This window comes from Lygodium microphyllum, chromosome 11 (assembly GCF_053477565.2).
Source record: "Lygodium microphyllum isolate KBCC chromosome 11, Lygodium_microphyllum_v1.1.10, whole genome shotgun sequence".
Lineage (NCBI taxonomy): Eukaryota > Viridiplantae > Streptophyta > Polypodiopsida > Schizaeales > Lygodiaceae > Lygodium > Lygodium microphyllum.
Genome location: NC_141145.1, coordinates 35,583,449 through 35,591,851, shown reverse-complemented (window position 1 = coordinate 35,591,851; position 8,403 = coordinate 35,583,449).

Genomic DNA, 8,403 nt, shown 5'->3' with positions numbered 1-8,403 from the left:
TTCGGGTATGGGCTTTTGGTTGCTCTTTTGCAAGTGAGAATCCATGCTCATGTAGAGCTACACTAGGGCCCATTTTGGAGGACCTGTCACGACAAGTGTTTTCTCTCCAACCTAATTGGGGGAGGTGCGAAGGGGGCAGAGCCCCCTCTGCAGGGGTCCGGGGGGGGGGGGGGGGGGGAGGAGGCACACCATGCGCAATTTGGAGGACCGTTTATAGCCAAATTTTGAACTACTTACTCAAAGTTTTAGCCCAGTGAGATCGATCTATGATATGGTTTCAGTTCTATATGGTGTCTCGATCAGTTTCAGGTCTACGAGTTAAAATTTGAAAAAAAATCCAAATTCGGCCCAAGAAGTCCGAGTTGCAGGGGCTAAATCCCCGATTCAGCTCATCCGGGGCCGAGCAGAAAGGGCCAAATGTAACTAGTCTAAATGTCGAATTTAGCTAGTCCGAGTCTGGTTGTCCGAGGGCCAAGTGGCCAAGTGGGTTGAGGTCCGAGTCAAGTGGTCTGGACTGGTAGTGGGCCGAGGGCCGATTCTAGGACTCAGCCAGGGTGGTCTGATTCTGAGAATCAGATGGGCTGGTCCAATTGTGAAAATCAAACAGGGTGGTCCAATTTTGGCATTGGGTCTAATTTTGACACTGGGTCCGATTTTGGGAATCGGATCGAACAGGGTGGTCCATTCTAGCAGTCGGACGGTCCGACTCCCGAAATTGAATGGTCCGATTCTGGGAATCGGACAGACTAGTTCGACGGCACGGACGATGGCCCGCAGGTTGCGGCGATGCCTCAAGCTCAACGCCTACTCCTTAAAATCATCTTGTGCCTTCTTAATAGGTGCAAGGCAATACAAGGAACTGCCAGGCATACCTAGAATCACTGTGGCGCTTGAATCGATTGGCACTTTAGACGTCTCTCCACAACTCTCTCTCTCTCTCTCTCTCTCTCTCTCTCTCTCTCTCTCTCTCTCTCTCTCTCTCTCTCTCTCTCTCTCCAGCTCACTCTCTTCTCACAAGGCAGAATGTCAAATGTGGTCTTTCCTGGTTTCTTGGGCCTCTTATTGCCCCATCCCAGTGTGCTGCAACCTCAAAAGTTAATCCCTCACTCTCTTCTAGCTAGAAATCTAAATCTCTGCCCCTATTTCCCTGTGTCCAGTAGTAGCAGAACCCTTCTGTTTTCCTTCTTTTTCCTATCCTAATCTTAACCTAATACAACAAAAATCAAAACCACAGATGGGGATGGATGGTCCTACTCTAATACTCAATAACAAATAAAAATACCTACTTGCTCCAAGGATTAAAACCTCCTAAATCTCCTAACTATCTCAAGCACCGGTTCGGGCTACAAACCCTACTTCTATACTCGATTCGATGCGCGTGGCACTCAAGGCTCGATTCCATGTGTCCCGGTAATGGAACCATTATGGAGGGGAGCTACTAAGCTCTACCTTGAGACCTACGGACCGCTTATTGATCAAGCGTTTCAAGCCGAGCAGCCATGGCTACCTCTCACATAGGCGATGCGCAATGTCTACCTTATGGGTGTAGTGAGCTTACCTTGATGTTCGATTGAGTTCCCTCCTCTCTCTGGGACTCCGGTAGCTCCATGATCCTTGTGGCAAGCTCAAGCAACCTCAAGCCCCCTCCGTCAAGCTCCATCCTCCATAGCCATGCAAGAGAAGAGAAGAGAAGAGAAGAAGAGAAGATGAAGAGAGAAGAAGGGGAGCTTCTTCTTCACGATCCCTCACTCTCACACACTCACTCTCTCACACTCCCTCACTCCGTCACTCAAGCACAAGCAAGAAGGCAAGAAACAAGAGAGGAAAAAGAAGAAGCTTTGGCTACACACAAGAATGAGCTTCTCATTCACTTTTCAACTTTATATGCAAAACCCTAAATCCCTTTTGGGCGATCATCCCCTTGTCCCCTTTTTTACATGGCCGGCCATGGCCTAGGCCCTTTTCCCATTATCCTTCTATCTTCCTAGCTTCCTTTCCACCGCTCGTCTACATTTACAAATTGCACGGGTGAGAGCCCGGGGCCGGCGCTCCTTAAATTAAATCATGATGCACTTGCGCTCTTTTACAAAAGTATTGACTTGCACTTTTCCTTGTGCGCCTTTTTTCCTTATTTAGGACTTTTATGTGCTTCTTGTGTTTCTAGTTTTTTCTTGGTGCGCCTTCGTCTTCCGTTTCACTTTTTCCTTGGCCTTGCCTTGTGCTTTAGCTTTTCCGAAATTTCCACCTTTGTTCATTTGAGGGTTAACATATGTACGGAAGCCATTTCCAGATTTTGATGAGCTGATCTCTCTCATGATTACTGAAGAGATCAATATGCAGGGTGATTCGTCTAAAAGAAATGGTGAACAGATCCAAGCATTTTACTCGAGTTCAGAAAGGGGACGTGGTAGATCCTCTTCGAGAGGCTGTGGTATGGGACGTGCTGGCGATAAGCAGCAAAACATGTTCAATCAACAGTTTGGTGAAATGCAGGTTTTTGGAGGCAGAGGAAACTTTAGAGACAGGGGGAGCTCTAGAGGAAGAGGTGGATGGCAGAATAGAGGTTCTGGAAATTCTGCTATTGTTTGCCATTATTGTGGCAAAACATACCATAATGCAGCCCATTGCTATGCAAAGAAGGATGATATTCACAGTGATAAATTGCAGCAAGGAAACTATGCATCATCTTCATGATAGAATGAAGAAAAAAATGAGCGTCTCTTTGTTATGCAGCATATGATGAATGCAGTTACAAGAAGGGGACACATGATGATGTACGGTATGTCAATTCAGGTGCATCTAATCATATGACCAGTCATGTTGAATGGTTTGGAGAGATGCAGGACTTACAAAACCCAAGTTATGTGCAGACGGGTGATGATTCATGCCATCCAATTTCACACATTGGAAAGGTTCCATTGTCCTTGTATGATGGCCACACAAAGAGTGTGACCGATGTATTACATGTGTCATCAATTACAAAGAATCTAGTTTCTGTTGGCCAAATGGTAGAGCAGGGGTTGTAGGTCTGATTCAATGCAAAAGGTTGTTTTGTAGAAGACTTTAATGATAAGTGAAGGTTGGTTGCAAAAGAAAGTAGATTTGGCCGAATATTCACTTTAGATGCTAGAATTCCTGCAATGGATGCTGCTATGTATGCTAAAGGAAAAGGAGTAGTTGTAGATATTGAAATATGGCATAAATGTATTGGACATTCAAATGTGCAAAGGTTGAAATTAATGCAGCCCAGAGGATTAGTTACAGGGTTGCCTTCTTTTAGAGTTGTAAAATTGCATAAAGTCTATGAAGCATGCAAGTTGGTAAGCAGGCAAGACAACCCTTCTCACATGATAGAGAAGTGAATAGAAAAATACTCGATGTAGTGCATACAGATGTTTGGGGGCATACACAGAATGTATCTCTTGGTGGCAGCAAATACTTTGTCATATTTATTGATGAGACTGTTCAAGGAAGCTATGGGTATACTTCATGAAGGAAAAGAGTGATGTTTTTGAGAACTTCAAATCTTTTAAGGTAGTTGTTGAAAAAAAAGCAAGCTTAAAAGTGAAGTGCTTGAGATCAGAAGGAGGGGGAGAGTACCTCTCTAATGAGTTCAGTGGTTTCTTGAGGACTCATGGGATAAAGATGCAATTTACTTGCAGGTATAACCCATATCAAAATGGTATTGCAGAAAGAAAAAACATGCATATTGTAGAAGTTGCATGGGCATTAATGGCTAAAAAGAATATGCCCAAACATTTTTGGTCTGAGGCTGTCCATACTGCTGTCTATATTATGAACAGAACTCCCACAGTTGCAGTTCATGGGATGACTCCTGAAGAGTGCTTTACTGGCAAGAAGTGTTGAGATATTTGCAATCACACCTACTTTAATCCCTTTGTATGGAACAATTAGGCTAGGAAGATGCAGTCCATTCTAGGAAGAGAGACAAATCCCATATGCACAATGGATGTTAAGTGCTACCAAAGAACTCTATATAATGATGTACTTGAACTATCACTTTTACATATGATAATGCAATAGTGCTTGTCTCTTTCTGTCAAGTGTCTGTGTCATTGTTGTCCATACACAAGATTGTGTTTATGAGTTCAAGTCTCAATCTTGAAACCTAATTCACTTATGTAACAATTGTCTACATTGTCATGTCAACATGATTTGTGTCTTTATCTTCCATCCTCCATAGCTTCTGCCTTTGCCATGCTCTAGATCCCGCATCATCTTTGACAAGAAGCCCGATGTATTGCACTTGAAGGTATTTGGATGTGTTGCATATGTTCATGTGCTAGATGAGCTACAGAAGAAGCTTGATCCAAAGGCTAAAAAATATATTTTTATTGGGTACTCTTTAGAGCAGAAAGGGTATCGTTGTTATAACCCTGTCACAGGTGAGTTTAGAGTGAGCAAGGATGTTATCTTTGATGAGATGGGTAGTTGGCATGCACCTACTGGTGATGTATTAGATGATGATAATGATTAGAACAGCTATGTGCAAAAAGAAAAATAAGAATCACAAAGTCTTAATGGAACAGAAACATCATCTGGCACTATACCTATAGTGAGCCCTTGGTCTGGGAGACTAAGGAGTAGCCCCACATCTTCACATGGATCTATAAGTGTTGTAGGGAAGGACAAAGGAAAGAAGAAAGAGCTGGATGGTAATGATGCATCTACTAGTCATTTGGGATTTGATGGAGATTCTAGTGGTTCAAAGAGTTTGGATGATGAGCTTAGCATCCCTTCAGTCAGGACACCAGGTGTACAGAGAGCTCATAGTAATGTAAAGGCTCCATTGAGTGATCCAATGGTATGCAGATCTAGCAGGGTCAAATATCCTGCTAAAAGATTTGGTTTTGAAGGTTATACAGCTCATCATTATGCTTATATGGTGAAACTAGTTAAGGATGTTGAGTTTGCTTGTTTTGAGGATGCTGTTGGTCATGCTTATTGGGATGCAGTAATGGATGAGGAGATGGCTGCATTAGAAGCCAATAAGACTTGGGATTTGGTACCCTTACCTAAGGGTAAGAAAGCTATTGGTTGTAAGTGGGTTTACAAAGTCAAGCATAATGTAGATGGTTCACTTATCAAGTATAAAGCTAGGCTGGTTGCAAAAGGCTATGCTCAAACATATGGCATAGATTATGAAGAGACATTCAATCCAGTTGCTAGGCTGGCAACGGTTAGATGTGTGATTGCCTTGGAAACAGCCAAAGGTTGGATTTTGCAGCAAATGGATGTTAAGAATGCCTTCTTACATGGTGAATTGCAAGAAGAAGTGTATATGGAGTAGCCAACAGGTTATGAGGATTTAGAGCATCCCACATATGTGTGCAGGTTAAGGAAGGTGCTCTATGGGTTGAAGCAAGCACCTAGAGCATGGTCTGACAAGATTGGAGAGTATCTTGTCAATATTGGATTTTGTATTTCTAATTTTGATCACTCACTTTATGTGAGAAAGGGAGATGCAGAGTTGGTCATCATAGTCATCTATGTGGATGACTTGACTATTACAGGTGACAATGACAATGGGATTGCTGAAGTAAAGGACTTCTTGAAGAAGAAGTTTGAGATGAAAGATTTTGGGTGAGCTGAGATACTTTCTTAGTATTGATGTGATCAGGTTTATGGCTATCCCAAAGGCAATATGGCTTGGATATGTTATCCAAGTATGGTATGACAGCATGTAAGCCTCTTTTAGTACCATTGGAGCAAAATGTGAAGCTGAGTGTTGATGTTGTAGATGAGGTAGAAGACCCTACTATGTTCAGGAGGATAGTAGGGAGTTTGATTTACATGACTATCACAAGGCCAGACTTGAGCTATGTTGTTGGTCTTGTGATTCAGTTTATGTAGATGCCTAGAAAGCCTCATTTGGATGCAGTTAGACGTATATTGAGGTATGTGAAGTCCTCTTTACATTATGGACTTTTTTATGAGGCACGTAAGGACATGCAGGTCTTTGGATACACAGATGTAGATTGGGCTGATAGCATGTCAGACAGAAGATCTACAAGTGGATTCATGTTTTCCCTTGGTAGTGCAGTAGTTACATGGAGCAACAAAAAGCAACCTGCAGTTGCTTTATCGAGTACAGAGACTGATTATAGAGTTGCTGCTACGGGAGCATGTGAGGTGGTATGGCTGCATTGTCGGATGGCACCTTGTGCAAAGAGCCACTATCCATCACTAGGTGGGTTGGTTCCTTGATCTACCACATCGAGGGAGCAAGGGCGATTGAGTAGACATGAAGTAGAAGCAAGATGAGAGCAAATGCACCAGGTGTAAGAGATCACACTTGATCAAAGGAGTTCAAGAAAGAATGAGTGTAAGGCATACCCTAAACCATAAAGTGTTTGCACATATATGCTCAATGAACCCTCTTTAAATGACACCCATAATGACAAGGGCACCCCTTTAGGATTCTAATTTCTATCTCCCTTTCTCTTAGTAGTGGCGATAGGCCACAACACTATCTCCCACTATGATCAATAGCCCAAATCGACCGATGGAGAGTAGAGATCAACATCCTAAATATACACAACTGTTCTTAGCCTAAAATACTTTATTCTTACTTTTTGTTGAACCCTTGAAAATAAGCACGTGTTTCGGCATGCATCCAAAATAAAACTAAAAATTTTCTCATGTTAATGAAAAAACACTCATTACAAGTTGCCCATACCCTTAATAGATTAATGTAAAATACTTTATCATCATACCGTAAACCATTTACTGAAATAGCTCCTCCAAATTGGACTCTACGTGCATTTTGCATATTTTCTACTCTCACCTTCACCTGGTCTTCTGCTCTACCTCTGATCCTAAAGCCATTTGTGAGCCCTCGTATTGAGCCCTCCCCTAGAAGGAGCATATGTCTAACCCATGTACACCTAGAATCAACCTCCCAACAAAGAGATTCTACCACTATGACACCAATTCCATCATGACCTATTCATCGATAAGGCCATTTTTGTTTCCAAAAGTCATCCTCGAGCATTGCATATTTGAGATTTTTCCCTCCATGGTGATGGTCCTTGCACCAAGGTTTCGATTTGGTGGATGGTCTTTCGGAGACAACACTGAGTGATTAGTGGCAACTCATTTTCCACAGGCTACCTCCCTTGTTCAATGGTGGCCCTCGTCCCTTTTTATTAACTTCAATGGTCCCCACTAAGCAATGCATGGCCAACCATTTCCAGTGGAAGCCTCCCTCGCAACCCATTGCCAAGAGAAGCCTCCCTTGTTCAGTGGTGGTGGCCTACATTTCGTGCCTTTGAGATCACCATCAAGTTGTGCTTGGCCAGAATTCATGAGGGAATGCATGTGTGGCATGGTGGTAGCCATCATCCCTTGTAATTTTCCCCAAGGTTCATCACCAAGCGGTGCATGGCTATCCACTACTAGGGAAAGCCTCTATTACCATGATGGTGACCCTCGTTCAATGTTATTGTACTCTTCTATCCAACATGGCTTCATGTGTCCACAATAGGCTTTTTTCAAGAATGACGCATTTTTCAAGAAAAGAACGTACTAAAATTAATGCGATCCTCCCAAATCATCACTCCCATGCAACTTGTCAAAAATGGAACGAAAGCACAAAAAGCATGATACTCTTCTTTTTTCAAAGTGTTGAAAATTTTTTATTTTTTATTTTCAAAGATTCATATCTCCAAAATAGTGAAGAATTGAGCTAAGCCTATTAGATGACAAAATATTCTCCTCAATCTCCTCTTCAAACTCAATCCTCTCAGTGTAGGAGAGCTGTAGTGGGGCCACGACATTCAGCCATAGGGGCGCCTCCTCTATGTTTATATTATGTGGTATATTATACCAAGATGTATGGGATCTTCCTTTGAGGAGTAAGGAAGGGTAATCGTTGGACTACAATTCCATTACAAATGCAATATCTCTAGTAGCGATTAGGGTAGCGTGCACTTGGATGCTCATGGCGAGATCTCAGCATTTGGACCCTTGGAGGTTGAGAAATTGCAAATTTCTCTACTGAAACCCTAATTTATAGTAGAAATTAGGGTTTAGCAGTAGCCAGTATGGAATGATGGATTGTAAGCCATGAAATCACCGCTAGATCAAAATGTAAAGCTTGGACTTGATATTGGTAGTGAGATAGAGAATGCTACAATGTACATGGGTAGCCTAATCTATCGTACCATTAGTTCTCCTGATCTCAACTATTTAGTGGGGTTGATTAGTCAATTTATACAAAAGCCACACAAATCTCACTTGAATGTAGTTAGGAGGATTATGCAATGTGTGAAGAGTACTTTTGATTATGGGCTATTTTTTGAGTTTGAAAAGCCACTTAATATAGAAATGTTGATTGTGTTGGATGTGCATATGACAAATGATCAACTAGTGGTTATGCTT